General features: G+C 31.7%; 1 long non-coding RNA gene across 1 annotated transcript in view; it reads left to right on the top strand.

Moving 5' to 3' along the window:
• LOC145280241 (uncharacterized) overlaps positions 1-22,974 on the top strand; it is a 174,616-nt gene that overhangs the window by 125,710 nt on the left and 25,932 nt on the right. The gene's annotated exons all lie outside the window — the stretch shown is intronic.

Below are 22,974 nucleotides of genomic sequence, written 5' to 3'. Positions count from 1 at the left end.
TTTGCCTTTGGTGATGTACAAACGTTCTTCCTCTTAGCACGGGATAAAAACAATGTGAACTTTCGACACTTTCAAGGAGGCGCTTGCACTATTTGCACTGGCAGGAAGAAAAGAAAGAACAAATATCCAAGCAATTAAATGAAGGGAAAATCTAATCAAGAAGTTGAATTTATAGAAAAGCTAACATGGTTACACGGCGTTGCCCGGCGACGTGCTCAACGAAATAGAAAATTTAACAGGCATAACGTCTTTCTGTTAAAACTTCTCTCTTTAGCTCTCTGTACTTCCCTCCATTTCTCTTCCCATTTTCCTTTCTTCCCAGTCAAGAAGAATCTGCTCTCCTACGATGAAGACATAGTTAATACATTTTGGTCCTACCCCTAAAGGCGATGAAAGTGTTTTAGTTGGAAGCTACTTATACAGAATACGAATCACTCTGTTTTCTTCTTTTTTTTTTTTTTTTTTTAGATAGTATTTTCAAGTTAAATTCAATTTTTATGTTATCTTTTGTTCACAAAGGAGTTACGACATATCAAAGCCCAGAGGCCACTCGAAGATGAGGGTTAATGTGGGTGTGGTAGTCATTGGGACAGTAGCGTAGTAATCGTTTGTGGTGGAAATTTGGTATTAGATTACGAGGATGGTTCAATAAGAACTTGTTTACATTAGACTTGAAGACACAATATTGTAGTCAACTTGAAAACAGGCTAATGGAACAGAGTTCCACAGGCGGGCAGTTCTAGAAAAGAATCTTTGTTCATGGAATTCACGTTTAGGTTTAGACACCGATAGAGACTGGAGGAATTTATTGATGGTGATTTTGGTTAGACGAGTGTTTTTTAGAATAACATTTTTTAAAGCCCCCCTCCCTTTCTAAATTATATCATTTCAGCATGGTCTCTATTCTGCACAAGTACGAGTTCGAGTTTTACACACCAAAGATTGACGGAAAAAGTTAATCTAAATATCGTCTCCTTTATCCTGATTAATTTTGATAATTTCTTTCATTCATATGAATAAAACAGTAGACGTATGTGTGTGTGTAAATATCTAACAGGTAAACTATTAAACTACTGGTCACATAGCACTGAAATTCTCAGGAAATAATATTCATGCACCAAGGGTGGTTTCTAGCGAATAATATCTTTGCTTACATGCATGTATATCGCATCCAGACATCGGCAAATTTATATGTAAAATGTTCATTAAACATTAGCCGACATTTTGTTTTGTATGCGCACGCGTGTACTTACGTTTTTTTTTTTTTTTTCTCAGGTTGGAACGCTCGGTTCTTTTTAATTTCAATTGTAACTGATGACACCAACTCATTTTTTTATGTTTTTGTATTAAAAAAAAAAAAAAAAAAAAAAAAAAAAACGAAACCATACGTACATTTTATTCGCGGTTTGAAATTTGTAAATATGAAAATAAACCTATAAATCTTTTTTACAATCTCATATTTACTTAATTTCATACATTATTTTAAGACAGAGGAGGGGGGGATGACACACGGAATACGAACAGTGCTGAAATAATAACGTTATTATTTAAAAGCCACTCTTAATATGGGGATATGTACTTTCACCTAATAATTTATTAAATAAGAAACTGACATGTATTATCTCTATTTTTGTTTAGTATTAGTTAAGATTAAGATCTGTTTCTCAATCCAATTTCTTGATTAGTTTATTGTAAAGCAAGTGTTGCCTAATCACTAACTGCAATTTGAAATATTTATTTTTTGAGTAGCATGAATTTTAAATAAGGTGCGTCTACCGTGTAGTATGCATATTTAAAAATACAAACAATTTATAATTAAGTCATGTATTTCGAAAAACTGCTGAGTCATTTTCCGGAAGTGACGTCATGTGTTGATGATGGGGGGGGGGCACGATTATGTTGCTTTAAAAAGTACTCTGGAGGCTGCCAGGGATTACCAAACCTTTTTTTAGGTGAGGTTGGCGTGTGATGCATTAGTGCCTGTTCATTCTCCCAAGCATTACCACCACTTTTTCTGTTTATGGAGAGGAGGCCAGTAGATAATTTCGCTGAAATGCTGCATCAGAACGGATACTACACTTTGATCTTACGAAAAGGCCAAGTAAGCGTAATATAGTTTTCTACCAGGCATTACCTCCTCCAAAATTAAAAATACAAAATAATCGACACAGCATATATTTTAAGAGGTGGGGAGTGGAATATGGAGTAAGTCCCGGTAATGGCTGAAGCAGCAGTTTATTGTCTTAAAAATACTTTATTTCATATATATTTTTAAAAGAAGGGGGAATACGGAGTCAGGCACAGAAACGGCTGAAGTAGTTTACGATCTCAAAATTATTTTATCTAATATTAAAAGCTGGAACAGTCTACGATTTAGACATTACATTATTTCATGTATGTTTTTAAAACAGTGAGGTGGGGGATATGAAATCAGTCCAGGAAATGGTCGAAACCGTTTACGAGTTAAACATTACTATAGTTCATTCATATTTTTAACAGTGGGGTGGGGCTTACAGAGTCGGTCCCGGAAATGGCTGCAACATTTTACGTTTTAGACATTAATTTATTTAATGTATATTTATAACAGTGTGGTGGGGGGATAAGAAGTCAGTGCCGGAAATGGTTGAAGCAGTTTACGATTTAAACATTACTTTATTTCATGTATATTTTTAACAGGCATTATTACATAGTTATTATTTTCGTAAGGGGGGCGATAATGTGGGTTAAAATTATGAAAAATGATTGTCTAAATTAGTAACATATCCAAGAATTATGAAAAATTATGAAATGTGAGTTAATTGATTGGTGTGTTTGTAATGAAATAATCAACTCAAACAATACATCAATGTTATTATTTTTCATAAGAGGGGGGCGATAATGTGGGTTAAAATGATTAAAAATGATTGTCGAAATTAATAACATATCCAAGAATTTATAAAAAAATAATGCAATGCGAGTTAATTGATTGGTCTGTTTGTAATGAAATAATAAGTCCAGACAATTTATCAGTTTCTGTAGGTGATCAACAATATTTTTCTGAATTTTCAATGTTAACTTCTAGGAATGACGTCACAGTTGTAGTGGTGAGTAGAAAGACACATGATTATGTTGCTTTTTTACGTACTTTGGAATTTCTATGAATTATCAAACCTTCACTTTTGGGGTGGAGCTGGAGAGAGTAACATCCATTTTGGGGTGGTGCAATCTCCCACAATGTCATATTCCAAAAATATGGAATAACTATGGAATCATATTCCGGAAATGACATCGTTTCTTACTAATGTGTTGTTGGCGATTGTGGTAGTAAGGGGGGGGACTATATTTATATTGAAAATTGTGGTAAAGTAAAAGTTGCCTAATGATAATTCGCATCAATGCATTTATGTAATTATTTGGAAAACCTGCTGAGTTATGGTCAAGAAATGACATCATTTCACTTAAAATAATGCTGTCAGTCGTAGGGAGGGAAAGAACGCAGTAATGTGAAATTTTGTAGTGAAGCAAGGGTTGCCTAATCACAAAGCTTCTCAACATATTTGTTTGTAAAGCCGGTTGAGTAATCTTTTAGAAATGACGTCTTTTTTCCAAAAAATTTTGATTGTCAGTAGTGGGGAAAAAATGAAACAGAATAATCTAGAATTTGATAATGAAGCAAGGGTTGTCTAATCACTTAACTGTGTCAATGAATTTATGCATTAATTTTAAAATCCTGCTGAGACATCTTCTAAAAATGACATAATTTTTCTTACAATAATAATACCGTTAGTGAGGAAGGAAAGAAACGCAGTAATGTTGAAATTTATGGTGAAGCAAGGGTTGCGAACTCATTGACCAACACAATGTATTTATGTATTAATTTGGAAATCCTAATGATCCATCTTCTAAAAATGATTTCAATTTTCTTAAAATTATTGTAGCCTTGGTGGGAAAAGAAATTATTTCATATGTTGTACCTGTTGAGTGTATGTTAAATTGTTCCATATATGTATATAAATTACCCGTCCGAAGGTAGGTAAACATATTTTAAATATGTGTTGTAAATTACCCGTCCCAAAAAGGTAAAATTATTTCATATACATTCTGTAAATTACCTGTCCTAGGCAAGGTACACTTATTTTATACATGTAATAGCCGTCCTAGGGTAGGTAAAATATTCTTTTGCTCGAAATAGAAAATGATACATAGACAGTAAAAATTCCTCTCTCCAAAGAATAACAATTATATTCAAAATCAACTTCAATTTTCTCATTGTTCATATGGTCTCGAGCAACGTCGGATAGCCCAGCTAGTAAGAAATAAAATATTAAACATCACGTTGTTTTATATGCAAGTTTGTTGGAAGTTAAAATTCTGTTCATGAAATTATTATGAAAAATTAAGCGGTGCCGTCTTAAGGATTGTCCCTTAAAAATTATCATAGTTGGATTAAAAAAAAAACAAAAAAAACAGCATATCAATAAACTCTGAATGCAAGGAAAATTAGAAAAAGAATTAGATAAAAACTAAAAAGAATTCTTTTCAATCACCCACATACAAACTCATAATAAAAATCGTTGCTTCTCCGGGGTTACTCGGAATAAAATAAAAAAAATGATTGCTTTCTTTGTGAAAAATTTTGTAATAAAATTGTTTTTTTTTTTTTTTTTTTTTTTTTTTTTTACACAGGAGTCACTACTTATCAAGGCCCAGAGGCCACTCGAGGATAAGGGTTAATGAGTATACATTAGCCAATGTGATTATAGCGTAGTAAACCTAAGTAGTGTGAATTTCGTCAAATTAAGTATAAAACTATTTTTTAATTGTTTCCAGGTTTAAGTTTTAGAGATGATTGTTCGGATTATGTGACTTTTTTTTACACAGGCACCAACATATTATCAAGGCCAAGAGGCCACTCGAGGATAAGGATTAAAGAGTGTACAGTAGGAATTGAACAATATAGTAATCAATTCGGTAAATTTGTAACTTATATGGAACGGCTCATCAAGAACTTGTTTACGTTAGACTTGAAGACAACCATGTTGTAGTCAGCCGGAAAGCAGGAAAACGGAAGACAATTCCACAGGCGTGCAGTTCTAAGAAAGAATCTTTGTTCATGGAATCTACGTTTAGGTTTAGGCACAGATAAAGAGTGGGGGGAATTATTGATAGTGTTTACAGCTAGACGAGTGTTTCTTGTGAAAGTTTGGCAAGGGGGGACCATAGACTGAAGCTCAACCGAGCACTTGCCATGAAAATAACGATACATCAGAGAAAAATTCGCAACATCTCTTCTGTGAGATAGAGGTTGCAGGGAAGAGAAAAGGACATCTTCTACGAGGCTACAAAGTCTATTTTGAACTCTATCAAGGCAGGACAAGTTCTTTCTAGCAGCTCCTGCCCAGATGTGGCAACAGTGTTCCATCCTTGGACGTACCTGGCGCTTATATAGATAGAGAATTGCATCAGCAATGAGATATCTACTGGATTGATAGAAGGATCCTACCATTTTTCCAGCGGCCTTGGCAACAGATTTGATGTACGCGTTCCATTTAAGATCAGGAGTAACGATCAAGCCCAGAAGCTTGTCAAAACTTGAGGCCTCCTGAAGACGAGAGCCATTCATTTCAATTGATGCCAGATGTGGATCAGAGTGTTGATGATGTAAAGATAGGAGCTTGGTTTTAGATGCATTAAAAGTAACCAGCCACTCCTTTCCCCATTGTACCATGTGCTCAAGATCAAAGGAGAGAGAATCGGAGAGAACTTGGTCGTTTACTGCCTTAGATATGCTATCATAAATGGTAGTGTCACCAGCATAAATGTCTACAAATGATGTAAGGATGTGATTTGGAAGATCATTAATGTAGATCAGGAATAGAGTTGGGCCCAGGATGGACCCCTAAGGGACTCCAGCATTAATACTGTTAGCTTCTGATTTTTGCCCCTCAACTACTACTCTTATGAACCTATAAGAAAGAAATGATTTAATAATTGAGAAGACTTTTCCAGCTATACCATAGCTAGAGATCTTGTGAAGTAAACCTTTATGCCATACCCTATCAAAGGCCTTAGATATGTCAAGAGCAATTGCCCTAGAAAGGTTGCCCCCGTCAAGAGATTTGCTAATCCTATGAGATATAACTGTAAGCACATCTGCTGTAGATCTAGCAGAACGGAAACCATATTGAGTGCCACTAAGAAGGTTATTTTTAAAAGCTCGATTTGTATTTGACGATAATTGTATATTAAACAACAGATAATAATGCTTAATTACTGTGTAAACAAGAAACACATATAAAGAATTACATGCAGACATTTAAAATCCCATCTATATATATATATATATATATATATATAAACTCAAGCGAACTCAGTATAATTTCATGCAATCAATTACATTCAATCTGTTTCGGTGAGCAAGGGAAAATGTCCCTACTATAACAGATTTCTTAACTGTAATAAGTATTTTCAGAGAAAAATAGATATTGGTTCTAATTCACAGTATATAAAGCTCACTACTAGCAAAAAACATTTATGGCAAGTAAGCTACACAGAGGCGTCCATGTTTTATTCTTGTAGGAAATCACCAAGCTGAATAATGTACCGTGAGAATGAAACATGAACGCCTCCATATAACTTACTTGACGTAAATATATTTTCAGTTATTTCATAAGCAAGAATTTGCAATGTGATAGAGGCAGGAACAATGAAAGAGGGGATGAACAAAAATAAATGAAGACAATATACTATTTGTCAATATAACTTGTTCATTTCAACTGTCAATATACAACGGTTGTTCCAATATAAAAGCCAGAATTTATTTTTCTACATAGTCACCAACATCCTTAATGCACTTTTGTCAGCAATAAACGGTAGCTGCGCATGAGCGTCCGGAGCACACTTCGTCATATGAGAGTCGTTCCAAAAGCAAAGGCTCCAATTTTTTAACTAAAAATTAATTGATTGTCAAATACAAATCGACCTTTTTAAAATTTCTATTTCATAAAACAATTTTATTACAAAATTCTTAACAAACAAGGCAATTATTTTTACTTTTATTCGCAGGCAACCTCGGATATGTACAGCTAGTATAATTTTATTCATTATACATATATATATATATATATACACACACACTTATATTATGAAATAATATAGCGGTTTCTTTTACTATAAAAATTTGTATGGCAAGTGAGCTACACAGAAATGTATGTTTCATTTTCGAGGGAAATCATAAAGCTAAAGGCATATAAAGTATAATAGTGTTTTTTTTTATATAGAAGAAAACAAAACACTGTTCAATTATGTATATAAGACCGTATGTTTTTTTATTAGAGATAATACTATACATTAGTTAGATTATACATCAATACCTTTTGAAACTTTCACTGAAACACTAAAAATCCAGTCCAATAGTGTAATATATATATCAAATGTGACTGCTCTTTGGATAATGATCTACTGGAAATGCAGGTATTGATGAGCAATCAAATTGATGTGTAGTGTTATTTTTAATTATATAAATATATGTAGGCATGTTTCTTAATAACTAATGAAATACACAGACAATAAGGAATTGAAGCAGAAAAGAAAGCAGTGATTATTTACCTCAAGATTACATGATTTTTGACAGATTAATGCAAGGAATGAGTAAACAATTACAGGCTTTTCTCGGTGCCTTTCGATGAAGTAACATTAGATTTTATTGACGGAATGAAATATAATTCTCTAAGTAGAAATTGTTTGGGAGAGTCAGATTGCTATGAATTAATGTAGGAATATCTGGAAAGATATGAAACCGACTGATAATTTCTGGAAATAACTATTACGTATTGGCAAGGAGCATGACTATATAGGAATTCTGTGTGGCAACTGTGTTTATAGTCCTATGTCTGACTGGAGAGGAAAAAATAACTCTATTTTATTAATATAGTAGATATATATTTTGTTCTTTTTCTTCCTTTTAAATAGGTTAGTACGGAAATCCAGCCGACCAAAAATATATTTTAACATTGTCTGCAGACGAACACATGACATTCTAGGATGATCTCTTTTTTTGTCATCCCATCTATTTAAGTTTCTTTATTTTGTTTAAAATTCACCAAAAGAAAACCTTTGAAAAGTAAAGTCTTTTTGTCATTTAGGTCCATGTGTCGTCTTTGAAAACCTCTAGCTTAATGTCAGATGTCAGTGCAATCCCCTCCCCCACCCCACGAATGAAAGAACCAAATCTGTGCATTTTCTTTGGCTTGAGAAGATTTAACAATGAAATCTGAACTGTCCCCCACCTTCTCCATTTCCTTCTCCTCCACTTACCCATTTTTTTTTCTTAGGAGTTTTTACTATCCAGGTTTTTTTTATACATAAAATGTAAAATATTTAAAATCAGTAAAATACTACATTACTGATTTTTTTTTTTTTTTTTTTTTTTTTTTTTTTTTTTTTTAGACACATCAGCGCAGCTCTCTAAGAACTCCGTCCGTCAGTCTGTCAAGTTTCAGTTTCAAATAACATTTTCTGTGTTTTATCAAGATTGGTTACAAAATAACATTTTCTTTGGTTTGTCAAGCTTAAGTTTGAAATGATTTTTTTTTTTTGGTCTGTCAACCTTCAGTTCAAAATAGATTTTTCCTTTGGTCTGCCAGGCTTCATTTTGAAATGATTTTTATTGGAGTGTCAAGCTTTAGTTTTCATAACATTTTGGGTGTGTTTGTCATGCTCCAGTTTGAAATAGCATTTTCTTTGGTTTGTCAAGTTCAGTTTGAAATAGCATACGCATTTTTTTGGTCTGTCAAGTTTCAGCTGGAAATGACGTTTTTTTTTTTTGGTCTGTCAAGTTTCAATTTGAAATAGCGTTTTCTTCAGTGTGTCAAGTTTCAATTGGAAATAACATTTTCATTACTCAATTCTTAGATTGGTGTGTATTACTATTTTTCACTAAATTCAAAACCACATACAGTATCAACCTCAATAATCTCCTCCCCCAGGGACAATCTCACTACTGTAGGGATGATCAATTATGTTCTTTATAGCATCTTTATCAGGGAAGAGACATTGCAACTATTATTTCCATGGAAACAGTGAGATTTAACTTTTATCCCTGGTTTTCTTTGTACAAATTTCACAGCAAGAACTGGACTTTCTACGACAACTGCAAATAACTTTCTTTCCTTCCTCTGAGTATCTAACATCAAACCGAACTTCCATAATTTGCATTAAGAGTTTTTTTTCTGAAAACATCCCGTCTGTTGAACACGTTGCCACAGGATTGCTCACCTGATGGCTACTACATGATTATCTCCAAATCTAACATCAATAAACAGTTATCATAAATCGTTCCCATTAGTCATTGATTTTATTATTCTAAATCCTCTTATTCTATTCATCATCATTCAACTATTAATCCATTTCATTCTTATCTGCAACTCGCTTTTATCCTTAACAAGTGAGAACTCATCAGTTAAATAATAATGAAATATTATATTCCTTATCCAACTTATTCTGTGAGATTTTAAAAGTTCAATTTAAGTAGCATTTAAGCTCAGATATGAAACTTGGATTCTGACTAGCCTACTTTCAGTTGTTATTGTTGCACTATGTTATTAGCATTAAAGTAACATACTTTGCTATGGTTTATTTTAAAAAGAAATATGCATTTCCTCCCAGACAATTTATAATTCGAAATATCTTTCGATTATGACTTTAAAACAAATCAAAAACAGTAACAGAAATAACTCATTTTTTTAAAGGATATAAAAAGAGTTGCTTTACTTACAGCTAAAATTTTATTTCCTTTTCGTGATAATTTTAACAATGTGCAAACAAATAAAGACTAAAAAATTTCACTGGATCTTAGGTAGGTACAGCTCATATATATATATATATAAAAGTGAGAATGTGTGTGAGGAGAATTGTCGACTTATATCCTCAACGAATTTTTGATCTACAGACTTGAAATTTAGTATATAGGGTATTCAGAATGGAAAACTTTGTCATCGATTTTCATCCAGAAAAAAGGGCTGCTACGGGATCCAAATTCAAAAATTGGTACGTTGGGATCATCATATTTTTATCCGTTTGTCAACTGTTTCACGAATGCACATGTGTGAATTGTTTACATGACAGCTTCCTTATGTTAAGAATAAGTAGGTTTGAAAACACTTTTTAAAGATTGTGTCAAGCTGGCCTAATAGTTATCATACTTGACTCACTGTTTTGGCTTTGATCGCACCTCCAGTATTTTTTTCTTACTTATAAGAAGTGAACAGTTTAGAAAAAAACATAATATTCACATGTACATGTTTCCATTTCTATATGAATTAAAATATATTTCTGTGTATTTTATAACCGGGCAACGCCAGGCTACCTGCTAGTGCGTGTGTATATATATATATAATTTTCAGAATGCGTGAGATTATATATAATAAATTCCACAGCCAAACATTGCAACTCTTGGCTCTTGTGGGCTGTGACGTTATATATATATATATATATATATATATATATATATATATATATATATATATATATATAGGTTTTTATGGTTTTCTAGTAAATATTCCAAGAGTAATGTTTTACCAGTAATAGCAGGATAAACAATAATATAATATAAATAGTACAATACCAAATATGCTACATTTTACATTTATCTGATACTGAATGATAATCAGAGCAGATATATATATATATATATATATATTGTTTGGCTGTGGAATTTATTATATATAATCTCTCACATTCTGAAAATCACATATATATATATATATAAAAGTTCAATTTACAATTTTTGAAAATACATGTTCTTTCATTATCTCATAAAAGTATATGTCACATCTTTTTCCTTAGTAATCTTCAACAAACAGTAAAAATATGTTATCACTGTATTTTTTAATGTAGCAAACTCTTCAGACAATTCTATGGAGTAAAAAAAAATCATATTCAAACACAATCTTTACATGTCACAAACAGTCAAAATCATACCTCTGATGTTAAGGATGTAATCCTCGTTATTGGTCATGCCTCCATCTTTTATTTATTTATTCCCCCCCCCCCTTCAGCCGTATTTTCGTATTTATAATTATTTCTTTTATTCATTTTATTTAATATAATTTACCTCCTTAAATTTATTTTCTTCATTTATTAATTATTATATATTATTTTCCATTCATATTTTTCTGTTTTTTTTTAACTACAATATCATTAGAATGTGTTTTCCACTTGTTTGTCTGTCATTACTGAAACCGCCATACTTTTGTATTTATAACAATTCCTTTCATTCATCTAATTTTATTTACTTCCTAAAATTTATTTTCTCTATTTTTTCTTATATTGTAGATTATTATTATCAATTTAAATTGCTCTGTATTAAAACTACAATATGCTTGGAATTTATTTGTATATATATGTCCATGAGTAAACATTCCGTTTTCTTGTATATACGCTAATTATTAAATCTCTAATTTACTTTTCCTAATATATCTTTTGCTTAGTTATTTCCCTTTATTTATTTCTCATATTTAACATTTGCTCGCTAATTTGGGAATTGTTTTTTATGTTATTATATTTGTGTACTTTTTTACCATTACATTTCTAAAGTATTTAGTTAAAATTTTCCTTTCTTTATATGATCTATCCTTGTTATCTATCTTACTTCTTGGTTCTCTAATTGTTATATTTATGTTGTGTTTCTAAGCTATTGTTAGATTTAAGAAATTTATTGCTTTACTGTCTCTATTTATGAGTTTACCACCACCCTCTTAACTGTTACTAAAATTGTTTAATCTTACCTTATATGTTTAGTCTCATTATTTGCTTCGGTTTTAATTTGTTGATAGTTCAAGAATAGGTTTTCCTATAATTTATATTTGATTTATATTTCCTATATTAAGCATAAATTATACTCTAATCTCATTTTTCATCCCCCTTCCTTATGTATATTTATTTACTTATTCGTTTATATATCTTCTATTATTGCTATTTAGTTTGGTCTAATGCGGAATAACATGAATTTATTCTTATGCACTACATCCAGGCGCTTATTTAATATATCTTCCTTAAGTGTTAATATGTGATATTATTTAAGGTTGCATCTTGTCGATTTATTTAGTCATCCTTACTATGGGCCATTTTAAATTATATTCTTTTTTATTTCCATGGAGTTCCCTACTCCATTCATCTAGTGCTGTGCTGTTTACCTTCTTACTTTTCCTGATTCTATTATTCATTCCATTATTACTACTATTATCGTTATTATTGTCATTCTCATTGTTATTAGTGTTTGTTTCATTACCTATCTTTAACTTGAAGGATGTTAGGTGGTTACGGAATCTATCTTTGAAATGGAATTATGTCGATCCCACAAGTATACTTTACTATTGTTTTCAGTTATGATATTTATAGGTAATATCTGAAGTTAGGCATTTCCCTTCAAGTAGACATTCATCTGGGTCTTTGCAATTGCAGTTATTTTCACTATATTGTTTGTTGTGTTTCCTTATCTCCATCTTTCCTGATTTTGTTCAATTTTCATTGTTGGAACTTATTATAGTTTGGGTTAAGTTAGATGAAGTGGAGAAGAAAAGTTTACCTGTATTTTTATTAATCATTTTGCTTAGTTTATATTCTGAGGGAAGTGTTTGTCAATAATTTGGTAGAATTTTTTTCGGGATATTATTTTTGATGTGGTCACCATGCAGCGGATTAAACCAGATCTGGTGCCCTCGTCTATTTTTCCCATCTTCTCTTTTCTATTGAATTATTACTCATTATTACTTTTTGTAGTTTTTTTTATCATTTTACTTTTTCCTTTAATAATTTTATTCATAGCCATATTCTATGATATTAAGTTTGACAATCTATCAATTTTCCCCCCCAATTTTCGCTTCTATTTTGAACGTGTCTCAAATAACTAATTTGCCTGTTGTATCCGGATCTTACTAATGATTGGTTATAGTCTTCTTTATTTCTATTAAAGACTTGCTTGCTAGGGATGATGGCTTTTTTCATGGCTTTTTCATGGCTCTTGGATGATTTGAGTTATAATCTATATAGTATAGTTTGGTTATGTTTATGGTAAGTTTCGTATGAATCATTTTCAAGGTTTAGTGTTACATCTAGAAAGTTTACCATTTTGTGGTTCATATCTATTGTTGTTTTTAGGTTTAATTTACTAAAGAACTGCTTAATTTTTAGTTTAGTTTTCTCTAATATTCTATTACTAGAATTCACAAAAAAATAATGCATCATTATATAAACCTCCATTTAGGCCTGGAATTTTATTATTTAGTTCCCTTAAAATACAACAGTCCCACCAGATCAGTTACCTGTGCAGAGTTCGTGACATGTAAAGATTGTGTTTGAATGTGTTCTTTTCTCTCCATAGAATTGCCTGAAGAGTTTGCTAGATTCAAAACTACAAATATAACATTTTTACTGTTTGTTGAAGATTGCCAACGAAACAGATCTGTAACATATATTCTTATGAGAAAATAAAAGCTGTGTTTCAAAATTGATAAGTATCTGTTAAATTGTTTAGGAATGAACCTGTACATAAACTTATACACATACCTTACTTTATATATAGATAGCTGATTAAATTAACATTTTGCTACTATACAATCCTTAACCTTAACTCCTAATCATAGTTAATCCTAATACGAATCCCTAATCCTTACTCTAACTAAACCTTATCCTAGCCCACCCTCACAAATGAGAAGGTAATGATTTTATAAGAAGAGAACAGACACTACACTGGCTCCTCCTAAAAAAAGAGGAGGTAATGACTGGGAGGGTGGTATTCTGGCAAACGAATAAATACTACACCCCCCCCCCAAAAAAAAAGGAGGTGCTGCTTTAAGAATGGTATCCAGATGTGTTCCAAAAGTCATAATGATCGATTAATTAGTTTGAGGGTGAACCTATACATACAAATATTTAAACATATATACATTCATATTTATTATAAATAGAGATATGCACATATGTATATCCATACACTAGTATTCAATTACTTGTATGTTTTATAAAGTACTTTGAAATTAAATTTTGTAAAGGAATAGTTTCGAACAAATATTCATAAATATTTAGAAAAGTTGATTTTTCTTGCATTTGTGAATTTTAAGGAAGTTTGTGCTTTTAAAGAAGCTCATTAAACGTATCTATTCAAAGATAAAGTTTTTGGACAGACGGATAATTAAAAGGTCTTGTCAAAAATCAGAGATTGCATTTTAAGTTTTCATTCCTTTATTCAAGTTGGATCTGAAGGAATGCGGTGGAACTTTCGAGAAGAACGGAAAGGAAGCTTTTAACCAAATGGAAGGAAAATAGAAAGACATCCACATCAAAAGAAATAGTTTTTTTTTCGTCATCTTTTTCTTTTTGTTATTTTCGATTTTATAGTCATTTTTAATGAATATAAATAAATACAAGGACTATTCAACCATGAGTCGAATTTGAATTCGTTTTAGTTGATGCATCAAGAAAACGTACATATTCCAACTATAACGAGATTAATATTTCGGATAAATTAACTTGGAATCATCCGAGGACTTTTTAGTATTCAAACAGGATGATCCTTAGGGAGCAATTGTAAGAGGAAATGATGTTAGACAAAATGGGGGAAGCACGAGGGTACACAGCAAAAATCAAGAGGCTGGGGCCAAAATCTGCAACCACTAAACTTTACTAAAATCAGGATAGTGCATAGAAATAACAGATAGTAACGAGATGTAAGTCAGGCATGAGAGTAGACGTCAACCTTGGAATTCGACTGTCATTATTTTGATAATTAAAAAAAGATATTGGAAATCGCTCTAAATAGGGCATGAAGCCACTGAATGTAAGGAGTTAACAAAAGATGATTTTAATTGTAGAAGATGTTTAAATCAGTTTAAGGGGTTGTAAGGAGAAATTGAAATTATCAAAAATTTTCGTTATTTTGTGCGTAATGACTATGAATCAAATTTAATGCAAATCTGAAATATTTAAATTCATAAATGACAGGTTTTGCTTGTATTATATTTCTTAAAGACCTTCAAAAATACTGAAGAAGTTTAAATTTGGAGAATTTTCTTATGGAAATCATCCCAAACAAAACGTGAGGCTATTGATGAGAAGAGCTAAAATACTACTACTTCAAGGTCAAAAAACTAACCGATGCTAAAGATCATTAGAATTACGGTGCCAATAAATCTGAACCAATTTTGAAATATCGTTTGTCATTTCTTTATTATTATTATTTTTTTTTTTTTTAATTCGATTATTGAGTTGGAAAGTGCAGTTCAAAATATCTATTATACTTTGTGATTTCCTTTGATTTAACCCTTTTCTGAAGGATTTTTTTTTAGACGAAATGAGGTTTTATTAGACCGTGCCAATAAATCTAATCATGACTGTGTTTATTAATGTTACATATGTAACATTATAAGGCAGGATACGGGGTTTTGAACCTGTACCGCGAGTAGACTGGTTTTGAGGACAAACTAAAATAAAAAAAAAAATAAATATATTATTTTGGAAAGAAACAAAGAAAGTGAAAAACATTCCTGGTCAATAACGTAAGTCCCCCCAAAAGAAAATGACCGGTATTGGTATTGCCTAGAAAAAAATGAAAATAAAAAACGATGAACACGGAATTTCTCAGAGGAACTTGCTTAGGTGAAATTTAGTACTATCAAGAGTCGATACCTAAAAACAATATTCGCTGCGTCTGCCATAAACCAACCAATCAAATATCTACCTTTGTATTAAATAATAGGTGAACCAGGAGTAAAACCTTCTCAATTTTATATATGAAAGATGCATGAAGGGTACCAATATTACGCATGCGATTGAGGACCACTTACGAACTTAATATTCCCTAGAAACTTCCTCCCTTACCAAACTTACTGACAGTGTATTACCACACATGCTTATGTCTAGAATTGATATTTTAATTTTGATCAAAATCTATCACGTGATTCTAGCATCTACACACTATAACTGTTAATAGCTAGAATTATTTAAGAGGTTTTATTCTTCTGAGAAAGTTCGGCTACGAAAGCATAAGAGCCTACTACAGGGTCCCCCAATGAATAACTATTCAATTTTGGTGAATCTTTGTCCAATTTGGAGGCTTTTGATAAGGTGCAGAAGCATATCTGTAATTTGATTGGGCTCACTGAAACCTCTTAGAGACGTGATGTTGCTAGTCTCGGTCATTTATATGAATACTATTATGGCATGTGTTTTTAAAAATTGTCTGGCTAATTCTTTGTTCCCTTTATTCCAGCTTGTTTGGTGCATTGGTCTAAAGATATCAATCAATTTGCTGTTTTGATACCTCGTTGTAATACAGTTTCTTATTCTAGTAACTTCTTTCCAAGATCTGCAAGCTTATAGTACTCTCTTCCTGCTCACTTTTTTCCTCCTGCCTAAAAGCTTTAATCTTTTCATAACTAAGGGTAGTAGGCGTCTCCTGTTTTTGCGATTATCATTTTCCATTCTAATTAGCACCTTACATTAAGTGGCTCAACACTTTGTCTTCAGCGATTTCCATTAAAACAAGTGAAGCATGCATGGCCCCTCGTGAGTGCTAGTGAACGAGGCATCAAAAAAAAAGTTCAGCATTTGCCCCTCACCCATTTAGTCCTAAAAGTCCTCAGGGGACGTCAAATCCTGATGAAAATGAACAAACGGGGCAGTTTAGACCCTAACGTATGTAAATTTGAGTTCTGCACCATGCATAAAAAGAAATGACTAAGTCTATCATTCCCCCACCCACTCACACACCCCATTTAGCCCCAAAAGTCGCCAAGGCCTTAAGATATTTAAATTTGAGTTCATCACCATGCAAAACTGCTTAAAAGACATACAGAAAATTTGGGACAAATATGGTAAAATAGTCCCAAAAAATGGAGTGTTTTTATTAGCCCCCAAAAAGTCCCTGGGGCACACCCAAGAGTTTTCGCAAAGTATAAACAAACAAAATTATATAGAAATCAGTTAGTTAAAACTTTTCAGAAAGTTTTATAGAAATCCAAAGCAGCAATTTTTTTTTTTAATAAGCACAAAAATGTCAATTTTAGCCGTTCTTAGGGGAGCAACTGGAGTTTTCCCAGAAAATCTGTTCTGTTACTTTTTTACTTATATCATTTTTAATGTTTGTGCAAAATTTCCAAAAATTCCAAGACGTAGTTATTAAAAAAAGTGTGGACGGAAGAACGGATAAATGGACAAGGATTAATTTACAGGTCCACCCTCCTATTATTGTAACATAAAAGAAATATTCAACTAAAATAGAGGAACTAATAAAGAGCAAGTTCCGTACAAAATAAAATATGCTATTTATTAAAGCTGCCTAGATGGAGATGAATTGACTTTAATACTCTTTCAGGAACTGAATGGCACACAACTATCAACAGCACTTGAGCAATAGCAGTTCGGATTTTGTCCTTAAATTAAACGATTCTATAAAAGTATAGATTTCAAATTTCGAATTGCAAATGAAATCGAATAAATGCTTAAGTATCAATAAAGTTACAAAACAAAAGAGAATACACATAATTACTTTTGGTAGACTCTATTTCACACATAGATAAGATGAGGGAAAGAATTCATACTTATTACAAGGGAAAGTGATGCACAGATCTGAAGCGCAGTGATAGTTCATGTGGCTAACAATTACACCACTAACGTGTTAACTGTGTTACCCAGATAATTTACTGTGTGATCTGAGATTTCCTGGGAAAAACTGAGAAATATCATGAGGTGCCCGATTAACAGGTTCTGTGATATGTACATGGCATATTCCTTGTGTGACAAGTGGTCTTCTCAAAGACTATGACCAAACCGATATGTAGGTAGCATTTGAGGTTGTCGGAGAAACAGGTGAGAATAATGACAGGAATGTTTTGTTTGCGATCATAAAGAATGCTTCGATGTTCCATTGTGAAGGCGAGAATAAAGTTATTGAAGATTCAATAGCGGCACAGGTGCAAAATGTCTTTGAGAAACTGAAGATGAGAAAGGGAAAAGGAGAGAAAGGTAGAGAGTGAGTGCGAGTAATAAAGAGTGTGTGTGTGTGTGTGTGTATATATGTGTGTGTGTGAGAGAGAGGGGGGGGGGGTGAAAAGACGGGGCTAAAGCTTGTGACACAGTCGGTTTATGTTTGAATATAGATAGAAACTGTCTTTGAAAAACTGAAGACGAAAAAGAGAGAAAGGCAAAGGAGGAGGGGGGAGAGTGTATGTATGTGGTAGAGAGAAGAGTGTGTGTTTGTCTGAGAGAGAGTGGGAAATGATATATATAAATATATACAGAGAGAGATAAAGAGTTGTGTGTGTGTGTGGTAGAGATAAGAGAATGTGTGTGTGTCTGAGAGAGCGCAGGGAATGAGAGAGAGAGAGAGAGAGAGAAGATGGGAGAAAAGAATATGTTTATCTTTGAATACAAATAGAAACTGTCCATCACACAAACACCTACAAGGTGATATCAAAAAGTTCCCAGACAGAACATGACTATGATATTAATATTCAACATATATTTATGGGCAACTAATTCTCAGTAGTATCCAAACATTTGACTCTATCATCTACAAAAACGATTTGTAATATTTACCAATGTTTAAATATACTTATATTAATGTATGAAAAAAACACATTATTTATCATCTTAAAAATTTCAGCAACACAAATGTTAAAAAGTAAAATAAAATAACTCAAATGTTAATTGTCATATAGAAATATATTAATATCTCTAATATTTCAAGAACACCGTTCACTCAGCGCCGAAGCTTCAATAACACCAGGTGCAGAAAGGAAATATAGGGTTCTGCAAAAAGTTCTTATTTCTTCTTGATGAAGAGATTTTTTCCTGAAATATTAGAAATGTATATTAATATATTTCTAATATTTCGGAAAAAAAAAACTATTTACATCAGAGTTTTCTAATTTTATTTTATTAAAATCTAAAAGAATAGAAAGTGTAAAATTAATTTCCCAAAATGACCAGTTTTACACCAAATTTATGTTTTTTCTAAAGATTAAAATTAAAATATAATGATGCAAACCTTATGTTTAGAATCCTTATTGTAATTTGGTTCAAATCGATTACATGATTTTAATTATAGATGTTTAAATTTTAAGGTTTAAGTTTGAGGTGTCGTAAGGAGAAATTGAAATTATCGAAACTTTTATCTTGTGCACAATGAGTCAAATTTAATGCAAATCTGAAATATTTGAATTTTCAAATGACAACTTTTGCTCGTATTATGTGTTTTAAAAACCTTTAAAAACACTGAAGAAATTTAAATTTGGAGAATTTTCTTAGTGAAATCATTGCAAACAAGACATGAAGCTTGGTGATGAGAGGGGCTAAAATAATACTACTTCAAGGTCAAAAACTAACCAACGATAAGTGTTAGAAGGATAGATTCCCATCCACAAAACAGTAATTCTCCTCCCTTTGTCAGAAAAATGTAACTAAATATAGCCAACATTTTAACTACTTGCACCTTATAATCTGCATTCAAAGATTCAAAATGATTGATTTATTAATTTAGGAATGAATTCTGCAATACAAATATATAAACATACCTAACTTTGTAAAGATTGAGATATACATCATCAAAACTTTCAATAATATCATAATTGTCTTTGCTATATGCAATTCCTGAAACAAAATAAAACATTGCTTTATTATCGACTAGTAGGACTACTGCGAATCGCTCATCATCATTACATCGTCATCATCATCATCATACATGGTGGCATGTATTGCATAGCTTCAAGAAATTGACTTCCAAGCTAACCTATCTCTAACCAGGTCTTCATTTATTCCTTTTTTCCTCACGTCTTCCCATGGTTTCCTTGGCCTTAAAATGCGGACCCTTCTACGTCTATTAAATCAAAAACTCTCATCTATTCTTATAATATGGTCATACTATCAAAATCTCTTGTAATGTACGCCCCCCCCCTTCCCAAGTGTGCTTTTACTTTTTGGTAATCTGAAAATTAATAACAAAACCATAACTTTATGGCTAAATGTGTTGAAATTTGAAAAGAAATGGAATCCGAATCTATAATTGTGTAGCATAAGCAATGCCGGACGATGCCAGATAACCTTGCTAGCCTAGGATAAATTGGTTGTTCGGAATCAAATTCTAGTTGAAATAAATGTTTATATAAATATAAACTAGAAAGATAATGTTTAGAGAAATAGTATAAACAAAATGGGTTTTAGAATGTTTAAATTAATAACAATAATTTAAAATAGGTTTGACCTCGAGCAGTCTGACGTAGTTTGACGTAAAAATCACTTAAGATGACGTGGATCTTAAGATGAGACGTGGAGATTGAGTTTGTTAAGTTGGGTTTTTGGAGCTACCAAGAGAAGTTGGGTTTCTCTAAACGACCAGGAGGCGGATCGGATTCAAAAGACCGGAAATGTAAATATGAACAGTGCTTACAACTTTGAGAAGAAAGGAACTACCGGAATAAAGAACTACAAATATTATTTTATCGATGATTTTTGTGTTGGTTTCTTCTTTGGAGAAGTTGAAAATCTTTATCCCAGGTCCGATTGTTCAAACATGTAAACCATGAATAGGCTGAATGAAACCTATCAGATGAGAAGGTATCATCCCTTTCAATGTTTTGCAATCTGTATACGTCTTGTGAACGGTCCCGTAAATGTTGTACACACGTTGACATAATCCCTAGAGATCAATATACAAATAGATATAGTTATGTATACACACACAAACCTAAATATATCTACCGACGTTTTAAGCTCATCTAAATAACAATTGTATCAAAATTGGAAATTTAGAAGAGAATCGGTAATTGTATCGGAATTGGAAATTTTAAACAGAATCTGTAATTCTATCAGCATTTGAAATTTAGAACAGAATCGGTAATTGTATTGGAATCTGGGAAATATTACAATCGATGATGACTAAAAAGTAAGGCAAAATGATAAATACACTGACTTTACTTTATATACTATATTGAATTAGACAATGACTCAAAAGTAAGACATGCATGCTTGTGTTGCTTCATATATTCTACTTTGGTCCACGGACATTTTTGAAGAAACAATTTTATTTATATATATATATATATATATATATATATATATATATATATATATATATATATATATAATTTTAAAAATAATTGCTTAAATTCGGAGTTATCAAACAATATAGACTATATAAACACATTTATGGGTTCCTTTGAATGGATCTAAATTTTGCTGAATAGGGCAGGGTTATTTTTTTGTAGAATTTGAAAATTCTTCAATGTAGGTTTGTGTTTAAGACCATAATCAGGAGCATATTTTAGGCTAACGAAATAGGAGGTCTTCCTGTTTATTTATGGAGAGGAAACTCAGGGTCACCTGCCCTTTTCACGAGTGCAGGTAGCTTTGTGTTAAAAGAAAAAACAAACATGAAGCAGAAAGATCTTTTATTTTTGTTCTCCTTTTGGTGTGGACAAGTTGCAAGATAAGTGTTGAACAAGTATTGTTAATGAACCAGTTTTGGAATAAAGCTGCTGTGGTTGGTGAGGAGAGCAGGGAGGAAAAAGGGAGAGGATATTATCATGTAATACCATTGTGAATCAGAAAGAACTTAGCAAATAAATATACAGAACGAAGAACAAGACTAACAATACAATATAAGAAAGGTCATGATGATGATGATGATGCTAAAGATGTTTTATTTATATTAGGCACCGCCAAAAATGGCCGCAAAATCAAGTTGTTGTTGTTTTTTAAAACGAAATTACATTTATTAAAATCCATTATTTCTGAGTAACTTTTTTTTCCAGAAAGATAAAACCCTGAATTTTATCATATAGAAAACAGAATAATGTAAAACTTTTTCTACTATTTTTAATTCAATTTTAAATGTTAAATTTTCCCAAAAAGTTAACAATTGATATTTTTTGTCTTGCACAAAAAACGTACTTACATATTAAAAAAAAAAAAAAAAGGGTTTTTGAAAGAATTTATTTATTCATTTATTGTCTAACTAAGATTTAGGATGATTTTCTAAGAGAATATGCAAAAATATTATAATATAAGTACCTGAATTTCAAATAATTCCACTTATTCATATAGGTAATCAGATATTTCGCGTCGCCGTAGAGTTCAGATCGACTCTGTTTACGTTTTCTTTTGATGAGACGAAAACTATGGAAGACCAAACAGGCCAAAAAAACTTATTTTTCAGTGACGAAAATTTCAATGTATTATTAAGCTGAGGCTGGCCAGTACCAGATGGGTGACCATTTGTATGAGTTTGGTTTTTAATGTGTATGTGTGTGGGGGCCAGGCTCCCCAAAATGGGGGCAGGGGGCAATTTAAAGCAGAATAAAAAAAAATTATTTCAGCGCGTTTGGTCCACCGTAGTCGAAAGGCGGCAAACGTTTTCAAACGAGATCGAAAAAAATGATGCTATTTTTAACACAAAGGGCACAATATTTATCGAATTTTTTTTTTTTGTATCGATTATTCAAAGCATGCTCTGTTTAATAATGGTCATGCATTATTCGGCTCGCTAAAAAAAAATTGTTAATTTATTTATCAAAAATTTTAAAATGGCTTTTTTCGTATAAATATTAAAAAAAATTTTTTTTTGTTTTGCTTAACTAAAATTAATTATTTTACTTAACATATTCACCGAATTTCACACTTCAAAACTCAAAAGCGGGATAATTAAACACAATCGAAGTTCTGATATTCAGACGTCAAAATAAGGTATGCAAACAATTTTTTTTTTTAATCTATAATTCTGTCCCTTACAGCAACACAATATGTTTTGTTCAGTTTCAGATGATTATTTTAAGCATATTTGTTCCCACTTCAAAACAAGGGAGGGTTTTGTAAGCAAAAAAATATATATATATAAATATCGTTTATGAAAAATAAGTAGACTGTTATAAAGTTCATTCTTCTCCTAATAATCGCTGAAAATTTCGTATTGATCGGATAATTACCTGATTTTTGGTAGATTTT

This window comes from Euprymna scolopes, chromosome 7 (assembly GCF_053919585.1).
Source record: "Euprymna scolopes isolate OS-2025 chromosome 7, ASM5391958v1, whole genome shotgun sequence".
In the NCBI taxonomy this organism is placed as follows: domain Eukaryota; kingdom Metazoa; phylum Mollusca; class Cephalopoda; order Sepiida; family Sepiolidae; genus Euprymna; species Euprymna scolopes.
Note: the sequence above shows the minus strand (reverse complement) of the source record. Positions and strands in the feature narration are given on the sequence as shown.